The sequence below is a fragment of the Dendrobates tinctorius genome, unplaced genomic scaffold, assembly GCF_039654945.1.
Source record: "Dendrobates tinctorius isolate UK_male_01 unplaced genomic scaffold, ASM3965494v1 ptg000184l, whole genome shotgun sequence".
NCBI lineage: Eukaryota > Metazoa > Chordata > Amphibia > Anura > Dendrobatidae > Dendrobates > Dendrobates tinctorius.
Window position 1 is genome coordinate 18,847,651 of NW_027361851.1, and position 26,890 is coordinate 18,874,540.

The window sequence follows — 26,890 nt, forward strand, 5'->3', positions numbered from 1 at the left end:
CATTACATGAAGATAAAATTTCTTGAAATTAAATGTTGATGTCAGAAGTGGGATTTGAACCCACGCCTCCAGGGGAAACTGCAACCTAAACGCAGCGCCTTAGACCACTCTGCCATCTTGACTTCGATATGTAATTGGAACTTAACTCCTTCCATGCTAGTCAGCAGAAATGTTACCATTCCTTGTGATTAAAAACTTGTCACACCACCCCAAAAAAGTCAATAAATAACATTTTTTATATGCGTACTTTTCGTCTGCATTAATTTTTAAACCTCCATTTATTTTGTTTGGATATTAGAAATGTTAGATTTCTCACAAATGCGGTGATGCACCACATTTCTTCAGAAACTACTGTTTGGCCACACAGCAGGGCTTTGAAAGGAAGAGCCCTATTTGGGTTTTGCAATGCAGATTTTGCAGGAATACCTTGCAGATGAAATTTGCAGAGTACCAAAACAGCAGAAAACCTCCCAAAGTGACCACATTTTAGAAATTATTTTGCACAATGAGTTAATCAACACCTGCAATTACTATTGTCAGCCTATAGGTGTTTTCACTCTGAACCATCCAGCATTGCAAGTATGCCAGTTTAGTGCCCAGCTTTTGCTTGCAGAGACAAGCAACCCATACATTTTTAAGTGGGCTCTACTCACTGGAGCAATGTCAAATATGTAGATGCTTTGTCTCACCATTAAAGTAGAAACCTCCTATATTTCAAATTAAAGATGACGGACCTGTGTGGAGCTTGTGTTTTTTGCCTTTTTGACTTTGTCCACAGCATATTTTTTAAGGACATTTGTCTCAGTAATGCCTCAGTGTTTCAAAGTCAAACAAGCTGACTATAATCATTCAGCTAGTGTCTGATAAGTGCTGTCTGTTTCAGCTATCAGGTTACCTTTTAATCCTCTTACAGCTAAGTCAATCTGAAATAAAACAAAATAGAGGAAAAATTACTAAAAAACATTCATGTGTTCAAAAGGAAAAAGTTACCGTTTCTCAAATTTTTAACATTTTGTTTTCTGTAGATAGTTAAGATTTTTAGGCCTTTTGATCATGATCAGTCCATGTGCTTTGTTTAATATCTCCTTAAAATGTAAACGGTGAAGAAAAAGCATTTTGCCGAAACCCGGGACCTTTAGATCTTCAGTCTAACGCTCTCCCAACTTTGCTATTTCGGCCATATCTATACATTTTCTGGGGGGTTTGACACTCTGCAAATGTCAAGTGTCACACCTGGAGGGATATATTATAATTTTTCATTTGACTGTTTTTTGAAGCATGATTTCTATTTGAAACGCCTTCCATTTTGCTGTACATATTTAATAACATTCATTAACTATTTGTGAATGAGTAGAAAAAGACAGCAATTTTGCCATTGAATTTTTACATTTTCAGTTTGTCTCCATGCACCAGTATAATTCTGACCCTGTGCTTCTAGAATAGGTCATGGTCGCACATAAAACACAATTTGCATGCATAATGTTACATCAAGTTTTATTTTTTATGAGATGCAAACAATTGGAGCAAAAAAGAGACAAAAATTTAGAGAAAATATTTTATTGATTGTTAAAAGTGAGACCATTTGTCCCAAAATGTGCTGAAACATGTCAGAATGACATGGGCATTTCACATTTTTTAAACTATGATTACCTACTTGTTAAGTTTTTGTTTATTAAATATCGTTATGGTCTATTGATGTATGAGGTGAAAACTATGAAAGTAGACTTACCAGCAAATCCGTTTCTAGATATATTTCATGACAGCACTGTAGAAGGTTGATTCCCTACCCTAATAGGGACAGAGAACACAAAGAGGTGAAATAGTCCCTCCTCATTGACTGTCCAAAGGATTTTTCTAGTGCCAAAAGAACAACAGACATATGGACAAAAATCTGTTTGATGTTCCTAGAGTTCTTTTTTGAGAGGACAAATTCAGATTCACTCCAAAGACTCTCAGGAAATTTTTCAAAACCACATTACATGAAGATAAAATTTCTTGAAATTAAATGTTGATGTCAGAAGTGGGATTTGAACCCACGCCTCCAGGGGAAACTGCAACCTAAACGCAGCGCCTTAGACCACTCTGCCATCTTGACTTCGATATGTAATTGGAACTTAACTCCTTCCATGCTAGTCAGCAGAAATGTTACCATTCCTTGTGATTAAAAACTTGTCACACCACCCCAAAAAAGTCAATAAATAACATTTTTTATATGCGTACTTTTCGTCTGCATTAATTTTTAAACCTCCATTTATTTTGTTTGGATATTAGAAATGTTAGATTTCTCACAAATGCGGTGATGCACCACATTTCTTCAGAAACTACTGTTTGGCCACACAGCAGGGCTTTGAAAGGAAGAGCCCTATTTGGGTTTTGCAATGCAGATTTTGCAGGAATACCTTGCAGATGAAATTTGCAGAGTACCAAAACAGCAGAAAACCTCCCAAAGTGACCACATTTTAGAAATTATTTTGCACAATGAGTTAATCAACACCTGCAATTACTATTGTCAGCCTATAGGTGTTTTCACTCTGAACCATCCAGCATTGCAAGTATGCCAGTTTAGTGCCCAGCTTTTGCTTGCAGAGACAAGCAACCCATACATTTTTAAGTGGGCTCTACTCACTGGAGCAATGTCAAATATGTAGATGCTTTGTCTCACCATTAAAGTAGAAACCTCCTATATTTCAAATTAAAGATGACGGACCTGTGTGGAGCTTGTGTTTTTTGCCTTTTTGACTTTGTCCACAGTATATTTTTTAAGGACATTTGTCTCAGTAATGCCTCAGTGTTTCAAAGTCAAACAAGCTGACTAATCATTCAGCTAGTGTCTGATAAGTGCTGTCTGTTTCTGCTATCAGGTTACCTTTTAATCCTCTTACAGCTAAGTCAATCTGAAATAAAACAAAATAGAGGAAAAATTACTAAAAAACATTCATGTGTTCAAAAGGAAAAAGTTACCGTTTCTCAAATTTTTAACATTTTGTTTTCTGTAGATAGTTAAGATTTTTAGGCCTTTTGATCATGATCAGTCCATGTGCTTTGTTTAATATCTCCTTAAAATGTAAACGGTGAAGAAAAAGCATTTTGCCGAAACCCGGGATTGGACCAGGGACCTTTAGATCTTCAGTCTAACGCTCTCCCAACTGAGCTATTTCGGCCATATCTATACATTTTCTGGGGGGTTTGACACTCTGCAAATGTCAAGTGTCACACCTGGAGGGATATATTATAATTTTTCATTTGACTGTTTTTTGAAGCATGATTTCTATTTGAAACGCCTTCCATTTTGCTGTACATATTTAATAACATTCATTAACTATTTGTGAATGAGTAGAAAAAGACAGCAATTTTGCCATTGAATTTTTACATTTTCAGTTTGTCTCCATGCACCAGTATAATTCTGACCCTGTGCTTCTAGAATAGGTCATGGTCGCACATAAAACACAATTTGCATGCATAATGTTACATCAAGTTTTATTTTTTATGAGATGCAAACAATTGGAGCAAAAAAGAGACAAAAATTTAGAGAAAATATTTTATTGATTGTTAAAAGTGAGACCATTTGTCCCAAAATGTGCTGAAACATGTCAGAATGACATGGGCATTTCACATTTTTTAAACTATGATTACCTACTTGTTAAGTTTTTGTTTATTAAATATCGTTATGGTCTATTGATGTATGAGGTGAAAACTATGAAAGTAGACTTACCAGCAAATCCGTTTCTAGATATATTTCATGACAGCACTGTAGAAGGTTGATTCCCTACCCTAATAGGGACAGAGAACACAAAGAGGTGAAATAGTCCCTCCTCATTGACTGTCCAAAGGATTTTTCTAGTGCCAAAAGAACAACAGACATATGCACAAAAAATCTGTTTGATGTTCCTAGAGTTCTTTTTTGAGAGGACAAATTCAGATTCACTCCAAAGACTCTAAGGAAATTTTTCAAAACCACATTACATGATGATAAAGTTTCTTGAAATTAAATGTTGATGTCAGAAGTGGGATTTGAACCCACGCCTCCAGGGGAAACTGCAACCTAAACGCAGCGCCTTAGACCACTCGGCCATCTTGACTTCGATATGCAATTGGAACTTAACTCCTTCCATGCTAGTCAGCAGAAATGTTACCATTCCTTGTGATTAAAAACTTGTCACACCACCCCAAAAAAGTCAATAAATAACATTTTTTATATGCGTACTTTTCGTCTGCATTAATTTTTAAACCTCCATTTATTTTGTTTGGATATTAGAAATGTTAGATTTCTCACAAATGCGGTGATGCACCACATTTCTTCAGAAACTACTGTTTGGCCACACAGCAGGGCTTTGAAAGGAAGAGCCCTATTTGGGTTTTGCAATGCAGATTTTGCAGGAATACCTTGCAGATGAAATTTGCAGAGTACCAAAACAGCAGAAAACCTCCCAAAGTGACCACATTTTAGAAATTATTTTGCACAATGAGTTAATCAACACCTGCAATTACTATTGTCAGCCTATAGGTGTTTTCACTCTGAACCATCCAGCATTGCAAGTATGCCAGTTTAGTGCCCAGCTTTTGCTTGCAGAGACAAGCAACCCATACATTTTTAAGTGGGCTCTACTCACTGGAGCAATGTCAAATATGTAGATGCTTTGTCTCACCATTAAAGTAGAAACCTCCTATATTTCAAATTAAAGATGACGGACCTGTGTGGAGCTTGTGTTTTTTGCCTTTTTGACTTTGTCCACAGCATATTTTTTAAGGACATTTGTCTCAGTAATGCCTCAGTGTTTCAAAGTCAAACAAGCTGACTATAATCATTCAGCTAGTGTCTGATAAGTGCTGTCTGTTTCAGCTATCAGGTTACCTTTTAATCCTCTTACAGCTAAGTCAATCTGAAATAAAACAAAATAGAGGAAAAATTACTAAAAAACATTCATGTGTTCAAAAGGAAAAAGTTACCGTTTCTCAAATTTTTAACATTTTGTTTTCTGTAGATAGTTAAGATTTTTAGGCCTTTTGATCATGATCAGTCCATGTGCTTTGTTTAATATCTCCTTAAAATGTAAACGGTGAAGAAAAAGCATTTTGCCGAAACCCGGGATTGGACCAGGGACCTTTAGATCTTCAGTCTAACGCTCTCCCAACTGAGCTATTTCGGCCATATCTATACATTTTCTGGGGGGTTTGACACTCTGCAAATGTCAAGTGTCACACCTGGAGGGATATATTATAATTTTTCATTTGACTGTTTTTTGAAGCATGATTTCTATTTGAAACGCCTTCCATTTTGCTGTACATATTTAATAACATTCATTAACTATTTGTGAATGAGTAGAAAAAGACAGCAATTTTGCCATTGAATTTTTACATTTTCAGTTTGTCTCCATGCACCAGTATAATTCTGACCCTGTGCTTCTAGAATAGGTCATGGTCGCACATAAAACACAATTTGCATGCATAATGTTACATCAAGTTTTATTTTTTATGAGATGCAAACAATTGGAGCAAAAAAGAGACAAAAATTTAGAGAAAATATTTTATTGATTGTTAAAAGTGAGACCATTTGTCCCAAAATGTGCTGAAACATGTCAGAAGGACATGGGCATTTCACATTTTTTAAACTATGATTACCTACTTGTTAAGTTTTTGTTAATTAAGTATCGTTATGGTCTATTGATGTATGAGGTGAAAACTATGAAAGTAGACTTACCAGCAAATCCGTTTCTAGATATATTTCATGACAGCACTGTAGAAGGTTGATTCCCTACCCTAATAGGGACAGAGAACACAAAGAGGTGAAATAGTCCCTCCTCATTGACTGTCCAAAGGATTTTTCTAGTGCCAAAAGAACAACAGACATATGCACAAAATAACCTGTTTGATGTTCCTAGAGTTCTTTTTTGAGAGGACAAATTCAGATTCACTCCAAAGACTCTCAGGAAATTTTTCAAAACCACATTACTAAGTTTTGTTTGACCTCATCTAATCAATAAATGAAGATAAAGTTTCTTGAAATTAAATGTTGATGTCAGAAGTGGGATTTGAACCCACGCCTCCAGGGAAGACTGCGACCTGAACGCAGCGCCTTAGACCGCTCGGCCATCCTGACTTCGATATGCAATTGGAACTTAACTCCTTCCATGCTAGTCAGCAGAAATGTTACCATCCCTTGTGATTAAAAACTTGTCACACCACCCCAAAAAAGTCAATAAATAACATTTTTTATATGCGTACTTTTCGTCTGCATTAATTTTTAAACCTCCATTTATTTTGTTTGGATATTAGAAATGTTAGATTTCTCACAAATGCGGTGATGCACCACATTTCTTCAGAAACTACTGTTTGGCCACACAGCAGGGCTTTGAAAGGAAGAGCCCTATTTGGGTTTTGCAATGCAGATTTTGCAGGAATACCTTGCAGATGAAATTTGCAGAGTACCAAAACAGCAGAAAACCTCCCAAAGTGACCACATTTTAGAAATTATTTTGCACAATGAGTTAATCAACACCTGCAATTACTATTGTCAGCCTATAGGTGTTTTCACTCTGAACCATCCAGCATTGCAAGTATGCCAGTTTAGTGCCCAGCTTTTGCTTGCAGAGACAAGCAACCCATACATTTTTAAGTGGGCTCTACTCACTGGAGCAATGTCAAATATGTAGATGCTTTGTCTCACCATTAAAGTAGAAACCTCCTATATTTCAAATTAAAGATGACGGACCTGTGTGGAGCTTGTGTTTTTTGCCTTTTTGACTTTGTCCACAGCATATTTTTTAAGGACATTTGTCTCAGTAATGCCTCAGTGTTTCAAAGTCAAACAAGCTGACTATAATCATTCAGCTAGTGTCTGATAAGTGCTGTCTGTTTCAGCTATCAGGTTACCTTTTAATCCTCTTACAGCTAAGTCAATCTGAAATAAAACAAAATAGAGGAAAAATTACTAAAAAACATTCATGTGTTCAAAAGGAAAAAGTTACCGTTTCTCAAATTTTTAACATTTTGTTTTCTGTAGATAGTTAAGATTTTTAGGCCTTTTGATCATGATCAGTCCATGTGCTTTGTTTAATATCTCCTTAAAATGCAAACGGTGAAGAAAAAGCATTTTGCCGAAACCCGGGACCTTTAGATCTTCAGTCTAACGCTCTCCCAACTTTGCTATTTCGGCCATATCTATACATTTTCTGGGGGGTTTGACACTCTGCAAATGTCAAGTGTCACACCTGGAGGGATATATTATAATTTTTCATTTGACTGTTTTTTGAAGCATGATTTCTATTTGAAACGCCTTCCATTTTGCTGTACATATTTAATAACATTCATTAACTATTTGTGAATGAGTAGAAAAAGACAGCAATTTTGCCATTGAATTTTTACATTTTCAGTTTGTCTCCATGCACCAGTATAATTCTGACCCTGTGCTTCTAGAATAGGTCATGGTCGCACATAAAACACAATTTGCATGCATAATGTTACATCAAGTTTTATTTTTTATGAGATGCAAACAATTGGAGCAAAAAAGAGACAAAAATTTAGAGAAAATATTTTATTGATTGTTAAAAGTGAGACCATTTGTCCCAAAATGTGCTGAAACATGTCAGAATGACATGGGCATTTCACATTTTTTAAACTATGATTACCTACTTGTTAAGTTTTTGTTTATTAAATATCGTTATGGTCTATTGATTTATGAGGTGAAAACTATGAAAGTAGACTTACCAGCAAATCCGTTTCTAGATATATTTCATGACAGCACTGTAGAAGGTTGATTCCCTACCCTAATAGGGACAGAGAACACAAAGAGGTGAAATAGTCCCTCCTCATTGACTGTCCAAAGGATTTTTCTAGTGCCAAAAGAACAACAGACATATGGACAAAAATCTGTTTGATGTTCCTAGAGTTCTTTTTTGAGAGGACAAATTCAGATTCACTCCAAAGACTCTCAGGAAATTTTTCAAAACCACATTACATGAAGATAAAATTTCTTGAAATTAAATGTTGATGTCAGAAGTGGGATTTGAACCCACGCCTCCAGGGGAAACTGCAACCTAAACGCAGCGCCTTAGACCACTCTGCCATCTTGACTTCGATATGTAATTGGAACTTAACTCCTTCCATGCTAGTCAGCAGAAATGTTACCATTCCTTGTGATTAAAAACTTGTCACACCACCCCAAAAAAGTCAATAAATAACATTTTTTATATGCGTACTTTTCGTCTGCATTAATTTTTAAACCTCCATTTATTTTGTTTGGATATTAGAAATGTTAGATTTCTCACAAATGCGGTGATGCACCACATTTCTTCAGAAACTACTGTTTGGCCACACAGCAGGGCTTTGAAAGGAAGAGCCCTATTTGGGTTTTGCAATGCAGATTTTGCAGGAATACCTTGCAGATGAAATTTGCAGAGTACCAAAACAGCAGAAAACCTCCCAAAGTGACCACATTTTAGAAATTATTTTGCACAATGAGTTAATCAACACCTGCAATTACTATTGTCAGCCTATAGGTGTTTTCACTCTGAACCATCCAGCATTGCAAGTATGCCAGTTTAGTGCCCAGCTTTTGCTTGCAGAGACAAGCAACCCATACATTTTTAAGTGGGCTCTACTCACTGGAGCAATGTCAAATATGTAGATGCTTTGTCTCACCATTAAAGTAGAAACCTCCTATATTTCAAATTAAAGATGACGGACCTGTGTGGAGCTTGTGTTTTTTGCCTTTTTGACTTTGTCCACAGCATATTTTTTAAGGACATTTGTCTCAGTAATGCCTCAGTGTTTCAAAGTCAAACAAGCTGACTATAATCATTCAGCTAGTGTCTGATAAGTGCTGTCTGTTTCAGCTATCAGGTTACCTTTTAATCCTCTTACAGCTAAGTCAATCTGAAATAAAACAAAATAGAGGAAAAATTACTAAAAAACATTCATGTGTTCAAAAGGAAAAAGTTACCGTTTCTCAAATTTTTAACATTTTGTTTTCTGTAGATAGTTAAGATTTTTAGGCCTTTTGATCATGATCAGTCCATGTGCTTTGTTTAATATCTCCTTAAAATGTAAACGGTGAAGAAAAAGCATTTTGCCGAAACCCGGGACCTTTAGATCTTCAGTCTAACGCTCTCCCAACTTTGCTATTTCGGCCATATCTATACATTTTCTGGGGGGTTTGACACTCTGCAAATGTCAAGTGTCACACCTGGAGGGATATATTATAATTTTTCATTTGACTGTTTTTTGAAGCATGATTTCTATTTGAAACGCCTTCCATTTTGCTGTACATATTTAATAACATTCATTAACTATTTGTGAATGAGTAGAAAAAGACAGCAATTTTGCCATTGAATTTTTACATTTTCAGTTTGTCTCCATGCACCAGTATAATTCTGACCCTGTGCTTCTAGAATAGGTCATGGTCGCACATAAAACACAATTTGCATGCATAATGTTACATCAAGTTTTATTTTTTATGAGATGCAAACAATTGGAGCAAAAAAGAGACAAAAATTTAGAGAAAATATTTTATTGATTGTTAAAAGTGAGACCATTTGTCCCAAAATGTGCTGAAACATGTCAGAATGACATGGGCATTTCACATTTTTTAAACTATGATTACCTACTTGTTAAGTTTTTGTTTATTAAATATCGTTATGGTCTATTGATGTATGAGGTGAAAACTATGAAAGTAGACTTACCAGCAAATCCGTTTCTAGATATATTTCATGACAGCACTGTAGAAGGTTGATTCCCTACCCTAATAGGGACAGAGAACACAAAGAGGTGAAATAGTCCCTCCTCATTGACTGTCCAAAGGATTTTTCTAGTGCCAAAAGAACAACAGACATATGGACAAAAATCTGTTTGATGTTCCTAGAGTTCTTTTTTGAGAGGACAAATTCAGATTCACTCCAAAGACTCTCAGGAAATTTTTCAAAACCACATTACATGAAGATAAAATTTCTTGAAATTAAATGTTGATGTCAGAAGTGGGATTTGAACCCACGCCTCCAGGGGAAACTGCAACCTAAACGCAGCGCCTTAGACCACTCTGCCATCTTGACTTCGATATGTAATTGGAACTTAACTCCTTCCATGCTAGTCAGCAGAAATGTTACCATTCCTTGTGATTAAAAACTTGTCACACCACCCCAAAAAAGTCAATAAATAACATTTTTTATATGCGTACTTTTCGTCTGCATTAATTTTTAAACCTCCATTTATTTTGTTTGGATATTAGAAATGTTAGATTTCTCACAAATGCGGTGATGCACCACATTTCTTCAGAAACTACTGTTTGGCCACACAGCAGGGCTTTGAAAGGAAGAGCCCTATTTGGGTTTTGCAATGCAGATTTTGCAGGAATACCTTGCAGATGAAATTTGCAGAGTACCAAAACAGCAGAAAACCTCCCAAAGTGACCACATTTTAGAAATTATTTTGCACAATGAGTTAATCAACACCTGCAATTACTATTGTCAGCCTATAGGTGTTTTCACTCTGAACCATCCAGCATTGCAAGTATGCCAGTTTAGTGCCCAGCTTTTGCTTGCAGAGACAAGCAACCCATACATTTTTAAGTGGGCTCTACTCACTGGAGCAATGTCAAATATGTAGATGCTTTGTCTCACCATTAAAGTAGAAACCTCCTATATTTCAAATTAAAGATGACGGACCTGTGTGGAGCTTGTGTTTTTTGCCTTTTTGACTTTGTCCACAGTATATTTTTTAAGGACATTTGTCTCAGTAATGCCTCAGTGTTTCAAAGTCAAACAAGCTGACTAATCATTCAGCTAGTGTCTGATAAGTGCTGTCTGTTTCTGCTATCAGGTTACCTTTTAATCCTCTTACAGCTAAGTCAATCTGAAATAAAACAAAATAGAGGAAAAATTACTAAAAAACATTCATGTGTTCAAAAGGAAAAAGTTACCGTTTCTCAAATTTTTAACATTTTGTTTTCTGTAGATAGTTAAGATTTTTAGGCCTTTTGATCATGATCAGTCCATGTGCTTTGTTTAATATCTCCTTAAAATGTAAACGGTGAAGAAAAAGCATTTTGCCGAAACCCGGGATTGGACCAGGGACCTTTAGATCTTCAGTCTAACGCTCTCCCAACTGAGCTATTTCGGCCATATCTATACATTTTCTGGGGGGTTTGACACTCTGCAAATGTCAAGTGTCACACCTGGAGGGATATATTATAATTTTTCATTTGACTGTTTTTTGAAGCATGATTTCTATTTGAAACGCCTTCCATTTTGCTGTACATATTTAATAACATTCATTAACTATTTGTGAATGAGTAGAAAAAGACAGCAATTTTGCCATTGAATTTTTACATTTTCAGTTTGTCTCCATGCACCAGTATAATTCTGACCCTGTGCTTCTAGAATAGGTCATGGTCGCACATAAAACACAATTTGCATGCATAATGTTACATCAAGTTTTATTTTTTATGAGATGCAAACAATTGGAGCAAAAAAGAGACAAAAATTTAGAGAAAATATTTTATTGATTGTTAAAAGTGAGACCATTTGTCCCAAAATGTGCTGAAACATGTCAGAATGACATGGGCATTTCACATTTTTTAAACTATGATTACCTACTTGTTAAGTTTTTGTTTATTAAATATCGTTATGGTCTATTGATGTATGAGGTGAAAACTATGAAAGTAGACTTACCAGCAAATCCGTTTCTAGATATATTTCATGACAGCACTGTAGAAGGTTGATTCCCTACCCTAATAGGGACAGAGAACACAAAGAGGTGAAATAGTCCCTCCTCATTGACTGTCCAAAGGATTTTTCTAGTGCCAAAAGAACAACAGACATATGCACAAAAAATCTGTTTGATGTTCCTAGAGTTCTTTTTTGAGAGGACAAATTCAGATTCACTCCAAAGACTCTAAGGAAATTTTTCAAAACCACATTACATGATGATAAAGTTTCTTGAAATTAAATGTTGATGTCAGAAGTGGGATTTGAACCCACGCCTCCAGGGGAAACTGCAACCTAAACGCAGCGCCTTAGACCACTCGGCCATCTTGACTTCGATATGCAATTGGAACTTAACTCCTTCCATGCTAGTCAGCAGAAATGTTACCATTCCTTGTGATTAAAAACTTGTCACACCACCCCAAAAAAGTCAATAAATAACATTTTTTATATGCGTACTTTTCGTCTGCATTAATTTTTAAACCTCCATTTATTTTGTTTGGATATTAGAAATGTTAGATTTCTCACAAATGCGGTGATGCACCACATTTCTTCAGAAACTACTGTTTGGCCACACAGCAGGGCTTTGAAAGGAAGAGCCCTATTTGGGTTTTGCAATGCAGATTTTGCAGGAATACCTTGCAGATGAAATTTGCAGAGTACCAAAACAGCAGAAAACCTCCCAAAGTGACCACATTTTAGAAATTATTTTGCACAATGAGTTAATCAACACCTGCAATTACTATTGTCAGCCTATAGGTGTTTTCACTCTGAACCATCCAGCATTGCAAGTATGCCAGTTTAGTGCCCAGCTTTTGCTTGCAGAGACAAGCAACCCATACATTTTTAAGTGGGCTCTACTCACTGGAGCAATGTCAAATATGTAGATGCTTTGTCTCACCATTAAAGTAGAAACCTCCTATATTTCAAATTAAAGATGACGGACCTGTGTGGAGCTTGTGTTTTTTGCCTTTTTGACTTTGTCCACAGCATATTTTTTAAGGACATTTGTCTCAGTAATGCCTCAGTGTTTCAAAGTCAAACAAGCTGACTATAATCATTCAGCTAGTGTCTGATAAGTGCTGTCTGTTTCAGCTATCAGGTTACCTTTTAATCCTCTTACAGCTAAGTCAATCTGAAATAAAACAAAATAGAGGAAAAATTACTAAAAAACATTCATGTGTTCAAAAGGAAAAAGTTACCGTTTCTCAAATTTTTAACATTTTGTTTTCTGTAGATAGTTAAGATTTTTAGGCCTTTTGATCATGATCAGTCCATGTGCTTTGTTTAATATCTCCTTAAAATGTAAACGGTGAAGAAAAAGCATTTTGCCGAAACCCGGGATTGGACCAGGGACCTTTAGATCTTCAGTCTAACGCTCTCCCAACTGAGCTATTTCGGCCATATCTATACATTTTCTGGGGGGTTTGACACTCTGCAAATGTCAAGTGTCACACCTGGAGGGATATATTATAATTTTTCATTTGACTGTTTTTTGAAGCATGATTTCTATTTGAAACGCCTTCCATTTTGCTGTACATATTTAATAACATTCATTAACTATTTGTGAATGAGTAGAAAAAGACAGCAATTTTGCCATTGAATTTTTACATTTTCAGTTTGTCTCCATGCACCAGTATAATTCTGACCCTGTGCTTCTAGAATAGGTCATGGTCGCACATAAAACACAATTTGCATGCATAATGTTACATCAAGTTTTATTTTTTATGAGATGCAAACAATTGGAGCAAAAAAGAGACAAAAATTTAGAGAAAATATTTTATTGATTGTTAAAAGTGAGACCATTTGTCCCAAAATGTGCTGAAACATGTCAGAAGGACATGGGCATTTCACATTTTTTAAACTATGATTACCTACTTGTTAAGTTTTTGTTAATTAAGTATCGTTATGGTCTATTGATGTATGAGGTGAAAACTATGAAAGTAGACTTACCAGCAAATCCGTTTCTAGATATATTTCATGACAGCACTGTAGAAGGTTGATTCCCTACCCTAATAGGGACAGAGAACACAAAGAGGTGAAATAGTCCCTCCTCATTGACTGTCCAAAGGATTTTTCTAGTGCCAAAAGAACAACAGACATATGCACAAAATAACCTGTTTGATGTTCCTAGAGTTCTTTTTTGAGAGGACAAATTCAGATTCACTCCAAAGACTCTCAGGAAATTTTTCAAAACCACATTACTAAGTTTTGTTTGACCTCATCTAATCAATAAATGAAGATAAAGTTTCTTGAAATTAAATGTTGATGTCAGAAGTGGGATTTGAACCCACGCCTCCAGGGAAGACTGCGACCTGAACGCAGCGCCTTAGACCGCTCGGCCATCCTGACTTCGATATGCAATTGGAACTTAACTCCTTCCATGCTAGTCAGCAGAAATGTTACCATCCCTTGTGATTAAAAACTTGTCACACCACCCCAAAAAAGTCAATAAATAACATTTTTTATATGCGTACTTTTCGTCTGCATTAATTTTTAAACCTCCATTTATTTTGTTTGGATATTAGAAATGTTAGATTTCTCACAAATGCGGTGATGCACCACATTTCTTCAGAAACTACTGTTTGGCCACACAGCAGGGCTTTGAAAGGAAGAGCCCTATTTGGGTTTTGCAATGCAGATTTTGCAGGAATACCTTGCAGATGAAATTTGCAGAGTACCAAAACAGCAGAAAACCTCCCAAAGTGACCACATTTTAGAAATTATTTTGCACAATGAGTTAATCAACACCTGCAATTACTATTGTCAGCCTATAGGTGTTTTCACTCTGAACCATCCAGCATTGCAAGTATGCCAGTTTAGTGCCCAGCTTTTGCTTGCAGAGACAAGCAACCCATACATTTTTAAGTGGGCTCTACTCACTGGAGCAATGTCAAATATGTAGATGCTTTGTCTCACCATTAAAGTAGAAACCTCCTATATTTCAAATTAAAGATGATGGACCTGTGTGGAGCTTGTGTTTTTTGCCTTTTTGACTTTGTCCACAGCATATTTTTTAAGGACATTTGTCTCAGTAATGCCTCAGTGTTTCAAAGTCAAACAAGCTGACTATAATCATTCAGCTAGTGTCTGATAAGTGCTGTCTGTTTCAGCTATCAGGTTACCTTTTAATCCTCTTACAGCTAAGTCAATCTGAAATAAAACAAAATAGAGGAAAAATTACTAAAAAACATTCATGTGTTCAAAAGGAAAAAGTTACCGTTTCTCAAATTTTTAACATTTTGTTTTCTGTAGATAGTTAAGATTTTTAGGCCTTTTGATCATGATCAGTCCATGTGCTTTGTTTAATATCTCCTTAAAATGTAAACGGTGAAGAAAAAGCATTTTGCCGAAACCCGGGATTGGACCAGGGACCTTTAGATCTTCATTCTAACGCTCTCCCAACTGAGCTATTTCGGCCATATCTATACATTTGCTGGGGGGTTTGACACTCTGCAAATGTCAAGTGTCACACCTGGAGGGATATATTATAATTTTTCATTTGACTGTTTTTTGAAGCATGATTTCTATTTGAAACGCCTTCCATTTTGCTGTACATATTTAATAACATTCATTAACTATTTGTGAATGAGTAGAAAAAGACAGCAATTTTGCCATTGAATTTTTACATTTTCAGTTTGTCTCCATGCACCAGTATAATTCTGACCCTGTGCTTCTAGAATAGGTCATGGTCGCACATAAAACACAATTTGCATGCATAATGTTACATCAAGTTTTATTTTTTATGAGATGCAAACAATTGGAGCAAAAAAGAGACAAAAATTTAGAGAAAATATTTTATTGATTGTTAAAAGTGAGACCATTTGTCCCAAAATGTGCTGAAACATGTCAGAAGGACATGGGCATTTCACATTTTTTAAACTATGATTACCTACTTGTTAAGTTTTTGTTAATTAAGTATCGTTATGGTCTATTGATGTATGAGGTGAAAACTATGAAAGTAGACTTACCAGCAAATCCGTTTCTAGATATATTTCATGACAGCACTGTAGAAGGTTGATTCCCTACCCTAATAGGGACAGAGAACACAAAGAGGTGAAATAGTCCCTCCTCATTGACTGTCCAAAGGATTTTTCTAGTGCCAAAAGAACAACAGACATATGCACAAAAAAATCTGTTTGATGTTCCTAGAGTTCTTTTTTGAGAGGACAAATTCAGATTCACTCCAAAGACTCTCAGGAAATTTTTCAAAACCACATTACTAAGTTTTGTTTGACCTCATCTAATCAATAAATGAAGATAAAGTTTCTTGAAATTAAATGTTGATGTCAGAAGTGGGATTTGAACCCACGCCTCCAGGGAAGACTGCGACCTGAACGCAGCGCCTTAGACCGCTCGGCCATCCTGACTTCGATATGCAATTGGAACTTAACTCCTTCCATGCTAGTCAGCAGAAATGTTACCATCCCTTGTGATTAAAAACTTGTCACACCACCCCAAAAAAGTCAATAAATAACATTTTTTATATGCGTACTTTTCGTCTGCATTAATTTTTAAACCTCCATTTATTTTGTTTGGATATTAGAAATGTTAGATTTCTCACAAATGCGGTGATGCACCACATTTCTTCAGAAACTACTGTTTGGCCACACAGCAGGGCTTTGAAAGGAAGAGCCCTATTTGGGTTTTGCAATGCAGATTTTGCAGGAATACCTTGCAGATGAAATTTGCAGAGTACCAAAACAGCAGAAAACCTCCCAAAGTGACCACATTTTAGAAATTATTTTGCACAATGAGTTAATCAACACCTGCAATTACTATTGTCAGCCTATAGGTGTTTTCACTCTGAACCATCCAGCATTGCAAGTATGCCAGTTTAGTGCCCAGCTTTTGCTTGCAGAGACAAGCAACCCATACATTTTTAAGTGGGCTCTACTCACTGGAGCAATGTCAAATATGTAGATGCTTTGTCTCACCATTAAAGTAGAAACCTCCTATATTTCAAATTAAAGATGATGGACCTGTGTGGAGCTTGTGTTTTTTGCCTTTTTGACTTTGTCCACAGCATATTTTTTAAGGACATTTGTCTCAGTAATGCCTCAGTGTTTCAAAGTCAAACAAGCTGACTATAATCATTCAGCTAGTGTCTGATAAGTGCTGTCTGTTTCAGCTATCAGGTTACCTTTTAATCCTCTTACAGCTAAGTCAATCTGAAATAAAACAAAATAGAGGAAAAATTACTAAAAAACATTCATGTGTTCAAAAGGAAAAAGTTACCGTTTCTCAAATTTTTAACATTTTGTTTTCTGTAGATAGTTAAGATTTTTAGGCCTTTTGATCATGATCAGTCCATGTGCTTTGTTTAATATCTCCTTAAAATGTAAACGGTGAAGAAAAAGCATTTTGCCGAAACCCGGGATTGGACCAGGGACCTTTAGATCTTCAGTCTAACGCTCTCCCAACTGAGCTATTTCGGCCATATCTATACATTTTCTGGGGGGTTTGACACTCTGCAAATGTCAAGTGTCACACCTGGAGGGATATATTATAATTTTTCATTTGACTGTTTTTTGAAGCATGATTTCTATTTGAAACGCCTTCCATTTTGCTGTACATATTTAATAACATTCATTAACTATTTGTGAATGAGTAGAAAAAGACAGCAATTTTGCCATTGAATTTTTACATTTTCAGTTTGTCTCCATGCACCAGTATAATTCTGACCCTGTGCTTCTAGAATAGGTCATGGTCGCACATAAAACACAATTTGCATGCATAATGTTACATCAAGTTTTATTTTTTATGAGATGCAAACAATTGGAGCAAAAAAGAGACAAAAATTTAGAGAAAATATTTTATTGATTGTTAAAAGTGAGACCATTTGTCCCAAAATGTGCTGAAACATGTCAGAAGGACATGGGCATTTCACATTTTTTAAACTATGATTACCTACTTGTTAAGTTTTTGTTAATTAAGTATCGTTATGGTCTATTGATGTATGAGGTGAAAACTATGAAAGTAGACTTACCAGCAAATCCGTTTCTAGATATATTTCATGACAGCACTTTAGAAGGTTGATTCCCTACCCTAATAGGGACAGAGAACACAAAGAGGTGAAATAGTCCCTCCTCATTGACTGTCCAAAGGATTTTTCTAGTGCCAAAAGAACAACAGACATATGCACAAAAAAACCTGTTTGATGTTCCTAGAGTTCTTTTTTGAGAGGACAAATTCAGATTCACTCCAAAGACTCTCAGGAAATTTTTCAAAACCACATTACTAAGTTTTGTTTGACCTCATCTAATCAATAAATGAAGATAAAGTTTCTTGAAATTAAATGTTGATGTCAGAAGTGGGATTTGAACCCACGCCTCCAGGCAAGACTGCGAACTGAACGCAGCGCCTTAGACCGCTCGGCCATCCTGACTTAGATATGCAATTGGAACTTAACTCCTTCCATGCTAGTCAGCAGAAATGTTACCATCCCTTGTGATTAAAAACTTGTCACACCACCCCAAAAAAGTCAATAAATAACATTTTTTATATGCGTACTTTTCGTCTGCATTAATTTTTAAACCTCCATTTATTTTGTTTGGATATTAGAAATGTTAGATTTCTCACAAATGCGGTGATGCACCACATTTCTTCAGAAACTACTGTTTGGCCACACAGCAGGGCTTTGAAAGGAAGAGCCCTATTTGGGTTTTGCAATGCAGATTTTGCAGGAATACCTTGCAGATGAAATTTGCAGAGTACCAAAACAGCAGAAAACCTCCCAAAGTGACCACATTTTAGAAATTATTTTGCACAATGAGTTAATCAACACCTGCAATTACTATTGTCAGCCTATAGGTGTTTTCACTCTGAACCATCCAGCATTGCAAGTATGCCAGTTTAGTGCCCAGCTTTTGCTTGCAGAGACAAGCAACCCATACATTTTTAAGTGGGCTCTACTCACTGGAGCAATGTCAAATAGGTAGATGCTTTGTCTCACCATTAAAGTAGAAACCTCCTATATTTCAAATTAAAGATGACGGACCTGTGTGGAGCTTGTGTTTTTTGCCTTTTTGACTTTGTCCACAGCATATTTTTTAAGGACATTTGTCTCAGTAATGCCTCAGTGTTTCAAAGTCAAACAAGCTGACTATAATCATTCAGCTAGTGTCTGATAAGTGCTGTCTGTTTCAGCTATCAGGTTACCTTTTAATCCTCTTACAGCTAAGTCAATCTGAAATAAAACAAAATAGAGGAAAAATTACTAAAAAACATTCATGTGTTCAAAAGGAAAAAGTTACCGTTTCTCAAATTTTTAACATTTTGTTTTCTGTAGATAGTTAAGATTTTTAGGCCTTTTGATCATGATCAGTCCATGTGCTTTGTTTAATATCTCCTTAAAATGTAAACGGTGAAGAAAAAGCATTTTGCCGAAACCCGGGATTGGACCAGGGACCTTTAGATCTTCAGTCTAACGCTCTCCCAACTGAGCTATTTCGGCCATATCTATACATTTTCTGGGGGGTTTGACACTCTGCAAATGTCAAGTGTCACACCTGGAGGGATATATTATAATTTTTCATTTGACTGTTTTTTGAAGCATGATTTCTATTTGAAACGCCTTCCATTTTGCTGTACATATTTAATAACATTCATTAACTATTTGTGAATGAGTAGAAAAAGACAGCAATTTTGCCATTGAATTTTTACATTTTCAGTTTGTCTCCATGCACCAGTATAATTCTGACCCTGTGCTTCTAGAATAGGTCATGGTCGCACATAAAACACAATTTGCATGCATAATGTTACATCAAGTTTTATTTTTTATGAGATGCAAACAATTGGAGCAAAAAAGAGACAAAAATTTAGAGAAAATATTTTATTGATTGTTAAAAGTGAGACCATTTGTCCCAAAATGTGCTGAAACATGTCAGAAGGACATGGGCATTTCACATTTTTTAAACTATGATTACCTACTTGTTAAGTTTTTGTTAATTAAGTATCGTTATGGTCTATTGATGTATGAGGTGAAAACTATGAAAGTAGACTTACCAGCAAATCCGTTTCTAGATATATTTCATGACAGCACTGTAGAAGGTTGATTCCCTACCCTAATAGGGACAGAGAACACAAAGAGGTGAAATAGTCCCTCCTCATTGACTGTCCAAAGGATTTTTCTAGTGCCAAAAGAACAACAGACATATGCACAAAAAAACCTGTTTGATGTTCCTAGAGTTCTTTTTTGAGAGGACAAATTCAGATTCACTCCAAAGACTCTCAGGAAATTTTTCAAAACCACATTACTAAGTTTTGTTTGACCTCATCTAATCAATAAATGAAGATAAAGTTTCTTGAAATTAAATGTTGATGTCAGAAGTGGGATTTGAACCCACGCCTCCAGGGAAGACTGCGACCTGAACGCAGCGCCTTAGACCGCTCTGCCATCCTGACTTCGATATGCAATTGGAACTTAACTCCTTCCATGCTAGTCAGCAGAAATGTTACCATCCCTTGTGATTAAAAACTTGTCACACCACCCCAAAAAAGTCAATAAATAACATTTTTTATATGCGTACTTTTCGTCTGCATTAATTTTTAAACCTCCATTTATTTTGTTTGGATATTAGAAATGTTAGATTTCTCACAAATGCGGTGATGCACCACATTTCTTCAGAAACTACTGTTTGGCCACACAGCAGGGCTTTGAAAGGAAGAGCCCTATTTGGGTTTTGCAATGCAGATTTTGCAGGAATACCTTGCAGATGAAATTTGCAGAGTACCAAAACAGCAGAAAACCTCCCAAAGTGACCACATTTTAGAAATTATTTTGCACAATGAGTTAATCAACACCTGCAATTACTATTGTCAGCCTATAGGTGTTTTCACTCTGAACCATCCAGCATTGCAAGTATGCCAGTTTAGTGCCCAGCTTTTGCTTGCAGAGACAAGCAACCCATACATTTTTAAGTGGGCTCTACTCACTGGAGCAATGTCAAATATGTAGATGCTTTGTCTCACCATTAAAGTAGAAACCTCCTATATTTCAAATTAAAGATGACGGACCTGTGTGGAGCTTGTGTTTTTTGCCTTTTTGACTTTGTCCACAGCATATTTTTTAAGGACATTTGTCTCAGTAATGCCTCAGTGTTTCAAAGTCAAACAAGCTGACTATAATCATTCAGCTAGTGTCTGATAAGTGCTGTCTGTTTCAGCTATCAGGTTACCTTTTAATCCTCTTACAGCTAAGTCAATCTGAAATAAAACAAAATAGAGGAAAAATTACTAAAAAACATTCATGTGTTCAAAAGGAAAAAGTTACCGTTTCTCAAATTTTTAACATTTTGTTTTCTGTAGATAGTTAAGATTTTTAGGCCTTTTGATCATGATCAGTCCATGTGCTTTGTTTAATATCTCCTTAAAATGTAAACGGTGAAGAAAAAGCATTTTGCCGAAACCCGGGATTGGACCAGGGACCTTTAGATCTTCAGTCTAACGCTCTCCCAACTGAGCTATTTCGGCCATATCTATACATTTTCTGGGGGGTTTGACACTCTGCAAATGTCAAGTGTCACACCTGGAGGGATATATTATAATTTTTCATTTGACTGTTTTTTGAAGCATGATTTCTATTTGAAACGCCTTCCATTTTGCTGTACATATTTAATAACATTCATTAACTATTTGTGAATGAGTAGAAAAAGACAGCAATTTTGCCATTGAATTTTTACATTTTCAGTTTGTCTCCATGCACCAGTATAATTCTGACCCTGTGCTTCTAGAATAGGTCATGGTCGCACATAAAACACAATTTGCATGCATAATGTTACATCAAGTTTTATTTTTTATGAGATGCAAACAATTGGAGCAAAAAAGAGACAAAAATTTAGAGAAAATATTTTATTGATTGTTAAAAGTGAGACCATTTGTCCCAAAATGTGCTGAAACATGTCAGAAGGACATGGGCATTTCACATTTTTTAAACTATGATTACCTACTTGTTAAGTTTTTGTTAATTAAGTATCGTTATGGTCTATTGATGTATGAGGTGAAAACTATGAAAGTAGACTTACCAGCAAATCCGTTTCTAGATATATTTCATGACAGCACTGTAGAAGGTTGATTCCCTACCCTAATAGGGACAGAGAACACAAAGAGGTGAAATAGTCCCTCCTCATTGACTGTCCAAAGGATTTTTCTAGTGCCAAAAGAACAACAGACATATGCACAAAAAAACCTGTTTGATGTTCCTAGAGTTCTTTTTTGAGAGGACAAATTCAGATTCACTCCAAAGACTCTCAGGAAATTTTTCAAAACCACATTACTAAGTTTTGTTTGACCTCATCTAATCAATAAATGAAGATAAAGTTTCTTGAAATTAAATGTTGATGTCAGAAGTGGGATTTGAACCCACGCCTCCAGGGAAGACTGCGACCTGAACGCAGCGCCTTAGACCGCTCAGCCATCCTGACTTCGATATGCAATTGGAACTTAACTCCTTCCATGCTAGTCAGCAGAAATGTTACCATCCCTTGTGATTAAAAACTTGTCACACCACCCCAAAAAAGTCAATAAATAACATTTTTTATATGCGTACTTTTCGTCTGCATTAATTTTTAAACCTCCATTTATTTTGTTTGGATATTAGAAATGTTAGATTTCTCACAAATGCGGTGATGCACCACATTTCTTCAGAAACTACTGTTTGGCCACACAGCAGGGCTTTGAAAGGAAGAGCCCTATTTGGGTTTTGCAATGCAGATTTTGCAGGAATACCTTGCAGATGAAATTTGCAGAGTACCAAAACAGCAGAAAACCTCCCAAAGTGACCACATTTTAGAAATTATTTTGCACAATGAGTTAATCAACACCTGCAATTACTATTGTCAGCCTATAGGTGTTTTCACTCTGAACCATCCAGCATTGCAAGTATGCCAGTTTAGTGCCCAGCTTTTGCTTGCAGAGACAAGCAACCCATACATTTTTAAGTGGGCTCTACTCACTGGAGCAATGTCAAATAGGTAGATGCTTTGTCTCACCATTAAAGTAGAAACCTCCTATATTTCAAATTAAAGATGACGGACCTGTGTGGAGCTTGTGTTTTTTGCCTTTTTGACTTTGTCCACAGCATATTTTTTAAGGACATTTGTCTCAGTAATGCCTCAGTGTTTCAAAGTCAAACAAGCTGACTATAATCATTCAGCTAGTGTCTGATAAGTGCTGTCTGTTTCAGCTATCAGGTTACCTTTTAATCCTCTTACAGCTAAGTCAATCTGAAATAAAACAAAATAGAGGAAAAATTACTAAAAAACATTCATGTGTTCAAAAGGAAAAAGTTACCGTTTCTCAAATTTTTAACATTTTGTTTTCTGTAGATAGTTAAGATTTTTAGGCCTTTTGATCATGATCAGTCCATGTGCTTTGTTTAATATCTCCTTAAAATGTAAACGGTGAAGAAAAAGCATTTTGCCGAAACCCGGGATTGGACCAGGGACCTTTAGATCTTCAGTCTAACGCTCTCCCAACTGAGCTATTTCGGCCATATCTATACATTTTCTGGGGGGTTTGACACTCTGCAAATGTCAAGTGTCACACCTGGAGGGATATATTATAATTTTTCATTTGACTGTTTTTTGAAGCATGATTTCTATTTGAAACGCCTTCCATTTTGCTGTACATATTTAATAACATTCATTAACTATTTGTGAATGAGTAGAAAAAGACAGCAATTTTGCCATTGAATTTTTACATTTTCAGTTTGTCTCCATGCACCAGTATAATTCTGACCCTGTGCTTCTAGAATAGGTCATGGTCGCACATAAAACACAATTTGCATGCATAATGTTACATCAAGTTTTATTTTTTATGAGATGCAAACAATTGGAGCAAAAAAGAGACAAAAATTTAGAGAAAATATTTTATTGATTGTTAAAAGTGAGACCATTTGTCCCAAAATGTGCTGAAACATGTCAGAAGGACATGGGCATTTCACATTTTTTAAACTATGATTACCTACTTGTTAAGTTTTTGTTAATTAAGTATCGTTATGGTCTATTGATGTATGAGGTGAAAACTATGAAAGTAGACTTACCAGCAAATCCGTTTCTAGATATATTTCATGACAGCACTTTAGAAGGTTGATTCCCTACCCTAATAGGGACAGAGAACACAAAGAGGTGAAATAGTCCCTCCTCATTGACTGTCCAAAGGATTTTTCTAGTGCCAAAAGAACAACAGACATATGCACAAAAAAACCTGTTTGATGTTCCTAGAGTTCTTTTTTGAGAGGACAAATTCAGATTCACTCCAAAGACTCTCAGGAAATTTTTCAAAACCACATTACTAAGTTTTGTTTGACCTCATCTAATCAATAAATGAAGATAAAGTTTCTTGAAATTAAATGTTGATGTCAGAAGTGGGATTTGAACCCACGCCTCCAGGGAAGACTGCGAACTGAACGCAGCGCCTTAGACCGCTCGGCCATACTGACTACGATTTGCAATGGGAACTTAACTCCTTCCATGCTAGTCAGCAGAAATGTTACCATCCCTTGTGATTAAAAACTTGTCACACCACCCCAAAAAAGTCAATAAATAACATTTTTTATATGCGTACTTTTCATCTGCATTAATTTTTAAACCTCCATTTATTTTGTTTGGATATTAGAAATGTTAGATTTCTCACAAATGCGGTGATGCACCACATTTCTTCAGAAACTACTGTTTGGCCACACAGCAGGGCTTTGAAAGGAAGAGCCCTATTTGGGTTTTGCAATGCAGATTTTGCAGGAATACCTTGCAGATGAAATTTGCAGAGTACCAAAACAGCAGAAAACCTCCCAAAGTGACCACATTTTAGAAATTATTTTGCACAATGAGTTAATCAACACCTGCAATTACTATTGTCAGCCTATAGGTGTTTTCACTCTGAACCATCCAGCATTGCAAGTATGCCAGTTTAGTGCCCAGCTTTTGCTTGCAGAGACAAGCAACCCATACATTTTTAAGTGGGCTCTACTCACTGGAGCAATGTCAAATAGGTAGATGCTTTGTCTCACCATTAAAGTAGAAACCTCCTATATTTCAAATTAAAGATGACGGACCTGTGTGGAGCTTGTGTTTTTTGCCTTTTTGACTTTGTCCACAGCATATTTTTTAAGGACATTTGTCTCAGTAATGCCTCAGTGTTTCAAAGTCAAACAAGCTGACTATAATCATTCAGCTAGTGTCTGATAAGTGCTGTCTGTTTCAGCTATCAGGTTACCTTTTAATCCTCTTACAGCTAAGTCAATCTGAAATAAAACAAAATAGAGGAAAAATTACTAAAAAACATTCATGTGTTCAAAAGGAAAAAGTTACCGTTTCTCAAATTTTTAACATTTTGTTTTCTGTAGATAGTTAAGATTTTTAGGCCTTTTGATCATGATCACTCCATGTGCTTTGTTTAATATCTCCTTAAAATGTAAACGGTGAAGAAAAAGCATTTTGCCGAAACCCGGGATTGGACCAGGGACCTTTAGATCTTCAGTCTAACGCTCTCCCAACTGAGCTATTTCGGCCATAGCTATACATTTTCTGGGGGGTTTGACACTCTGCAAATGTCAAGTATCACACCTGGAGGGATATATTATAATTTTTCATTTGACTGTTTTTTGAAGCATGATTTCTATTTGAAACGCCTTCCATTTTGCTGTACATATTTAATAACATTCATTAACTATTTGTGAATGAGTAGAAAAAGACAGCAATTTTGCCATTGAATTTTTACATTTTCAGTTTGTCTCCATGCACCAGTATAATTCTGACCCTGTGCTTCTAGAATAGGTCATGGTCGCACATAAAACACAATTTGCATGCATAATGTTACATTAAGTTTTATTTTTTATGAGATGCAAACAATTGGAGCAAAAAAGAGACAAAAATTTAGAGAAAATATTTTATTGATTGTTAAAAGTGAGACCATTTGTCCCAAAATGTGCTGAAACATGTCAGAAGGACATGGGCATTTCACATTTTTTAAACTATGATTACCTACTTGTTAAGTTTTTGTTAATTAAGTATCGTTATGGTCTATTGATGTATGAGGTGAAAACTATGAAAGTAGACTTACCAGCAAATCCGTTTCTAGATATATTTCATGACAGCACTTTAGAAGGTTGATTCCCTACCCTAATAGGGACAGAGAACACAAAGAGGTGAAATAGTCCCTCCTCATTGACTGTCCAAAGGATTTTTCTAGTGCCAAAAGAACAACAGACATATGCACAAAAAAACCTGTTTGATGTTCCTAGAGTTCTTTTTTGAGAGGACAAATTCAGATTCACTCCAAAGACTCTCAGGAAATTTTTCAAAACCACATTACTAAGTTTTGTTTGACCTCATCTAATCAATAAATGAAGATAAAGTTTCTTGAAATTAAATGTTGATGTCAGAAGTGGGATTTGAACCCACGCCTCCAGGGAAGACTGCGAACTGAACGCAGCGCCTTAGACCGCTCGGCCATACTGACTACGATATGCAATGGGAACTTAACTCCTTCCATGCTAGTCAGCAGAAATGTTACCATCCCTTGTGATTAAAAACTTGTCACACCACCCCAAAAAAGTCAATAAATAACATTTTTTATATGCGTACTTTTCATCTGCATTAATTTTTAAACCTCCATTTATTTTGTTTGGATATTAGAAATGTTAGATTTCTCACAAATGCGGTGATGCACCACATTTCTTCAGAAACTACTGTTTGGCCACACAGCAGGGCTTTGAAAGGAAGAGCCCTATTTGGGTTTTGCAATGCAGATTTTGCAGGAATACCTTGCAGATGAAATTTGCAGAGTACCAAAACAGCAGAAAACCTCCCAAAGTGACCACATTTTAGAAATTATTTTGCACAATGAGTTAATCAACACCTGCAATTACTATTGTCAGCCTATAGGTGTTTTCACTCTGAACCATCCAGCATTGCAAGTATGCCAGTTTAGTGCCCAGCTTTTGCTTGCAGAGACAAGCAACCCATACATTTTTAAGTGGGCTCTACTCACTGGAGCAATGTCAAATAGGTAGATGCTTTGTCTCACCATTAAAGTAGAAACCTCCTATATTTCAAATTAAAGATGACGGACCTGTGTGGAGCTTGTGTTTTTTGCCTTTTTGACTTTGTCCACAGCATATTTTTTAAGGACATTTGTCTCAGTAATGCCTCAGTGTTTCAAAGTCAAACAAGCTGACTATAATCATTCAGCTAGTG

General features: G+C 36.0%; 20 non-coding genes across 20 annotated transcripts; all 20 read right to left on the reverse strand.

The window, feature by feature from the left end:
- Positions 1-39: 39 nt before the first annotated feature.
- On the reverse strand, positions 40-122 carry TRNAL-UAG (transfer RNA leucine (anticodon UAG)). Its single transcript has one exon. It is a non-coding gene; the product is annotated as a tRNA-Leu (tRNA).
- Positions 123-2,012: 1,890 nt separating this feature from the next.
- Positions 2,013-2,095, reverse strand: TRNAL-UAG (transfer RNA leucine (anticodon UAG)). The gene has a single exon. It is a non-coding gene; the product is annotated as a tRNA-Leu (tRNA).
- A 993-nt stretch (positions 2,096-3,088) lies between these two features.
- Positions 3,089-3,161, reverse strand: TRNAF-GAA (transfer RNA phenylalanine (anticodon GAA)). The gene has a single exon. It is a non-coding gene; the product is annotated as a tRNA-Phe (tRNA).
- Positions 3,162-3,996: 835 nt separating this feature from the next.
- On the reverse strand, positions 3,997-4,079 carry TRNAL-UAG (transfer RNA leucine (anticodon UAG)). Its single transcript has one exon. It is a non-coding gene; the product is annotated as a tRNA-Leu (tRNA).
- A 995-nt stretch (positions 4,080-5,074) lies between these two features.
- On the reverse strand, positions 5,075-5,147 carry TRNAF-GAA (transfer RNA phenylalanine (anticodon GAA)). Its single transcript has one exon. It is a non-coding gene; the product is annotated as a tRNA-Phe (tRNA).
- An 867-nt stretch (positions 5,148-6,014) lies between these two features.
- Positions 6,015-6,097, reverse strand: TRNAL-CAG (transfer RNA leucine (anticodon CAG)). The gene has a single exon. It is a non-coding gene; the product is annotated as a tRNA-Leu (tRNA).
- A 1,890-nt stretch (positions 6,098-7,987) lies between these two features.
- On the reverse strand, positions 7,988-8,070 carry TRNAL-UAG (transfer RNA leucine (anticodon UAG)). Its single transcript has one exon. It is a non-coding gene; the product is annotated as a tRNA-Leu (tRNA).
- Positions 8,071-9,960: 1,890 nt separating this feature from the next.
- On the reverse strand, positions 9,961-10,043 carry TRNAL-UAG (transfer RNA leucine (anticodon UAG)). The gene has a single exon. It is a non-coding gene; the product is annotated as a tRNA-Leu (tRNA).
- Positions 10,044-11,036: 993 nt separating this feature from the next.
- Positions 11,037-11,109, reverse strand: TRNAF-GAA (transfer RNA phenylalanine (anticodon GAA)). The gene has a single exon. It is a non-coding gene; the product is annotated as a tRNA-Phe (tRNA).
- An 835-nt stretch (positions 11,110-11,944) lies between these two features.
- Positions 11,945-12,027, reverse strand: TRNAL-UAG (transfer RNA leucine (anticodon UAG)). Its single transcript has one exon. It is a non-coding gene; the product is annotated as a tRNA-Leu (tRNA).
- A 995-nt stretch (positions 12,028-13,022) lies between these two features.
- Positions 13,023-13,095, reverse strand: TRNAF-GAA (transfer RNA phenylalanine (anticodon GAA)). The gene has a single exon. It is a non-coding gene; the product is annotated as a tRNA-Phe (tRNA).
- Positions 13,096-13,962: 867 nt separating this feature from the next.
- TRNAL-CAG (transfer RNA leucine (anticodon CAG)) lies at positions 13,963-14,045 on the reverse strand. Its single transcript has one exon. It is a non-coding gene; the product is annotated as a tRNA-Leu (tRNA).
- A 1,935-nt stretch (positions 14,046-15,980) lies between these two features.
- On the reverse strand, positions 15,981-16,063 carry TRNAL-CAG (transfer RNA leucine (anticodon CAG)). Its single transcript has one exon. It is a non-coding gene; the product is annotated as a tRNA-Leu (tRNA).
- A 995-nt stretch (positions 16,064-17,058) lies between these two features.
- TRNAF-GAA (transfer RNA phenylalanine (anticodon GAA)) lies at positions 17,059-17,131 on the reverse strand. The gene has a single exon. It is a non-coding gene; the product is annotated as a tRNA-Phe (tRNA).
- A 1,945-nt stretch (positions 17,132-19,076) lies between these two features.
- Positions 19,077-19,149, reverse strand: TRNAF-GAA (transfer RNA phenylalanine (anticodon GAA)). Its single transcript has one exon. It is a non-coding gene; the product is annotated as a tRNA-Phe (tRNA).
- An 867-nt stretch (positions 19,150-20,016) lies between these two features.
- Positions 20,017-20,099, reverse strand: TRNAL-CAG (transfer RNA leucine (anticodon CAG)). The gene has a single exon. It is a non-coding gene; the product is annotated as a tRNA-Leu (tRNA).
- Positions 20,100-21,094: 995 nt separating this feature from the next.
- TRNAF-GAA (transfer RNA phenylalanine (anticodon GAA)) lies at positions 21,095-21,167 on the reverse strand. Its single transcript has one exon. It is a non-coding gene; the product is annotated as a tRNA-Phe (tRNA).
- An 867-nt stretch (positions 21,168-22,034) lies between these two features.
- On the reverse strand, positions 22,035-22,117 carry TRNAL-CAG (transfer RNA leucine (anticodon CAG)). Its single transcript has one exon. It is a non-coding gene; the product is annotated as a tRNA-Leu (tRNA).
- Positions 22,118-23,112: 995 nt separating this feature from the next.
- TRNAF-GAA (transfer RNA phenylalanine (anticodon GAA)) lies at positions 23,113-23,185 on the reverse strand. The gene has a single exon. It is a non-coding gene; the product is annotated as a tRNA-Phe (tRNA).
- Positions 23,186-25,130: 1,945 nt separating this feature from the next.
- TRNAF-GAA (transfer RNA phenylalanine (anticodon GAA)) lies at positions 25,131-25,203 on the reverse strand. Its single transcript has one exon. It is a non-coding gene; the product is annotated as a tRNA-Phe (tRNA).
- Between the last annotated feature and the right edge of the window lie 1,687 nt (positions 25,204-26,890).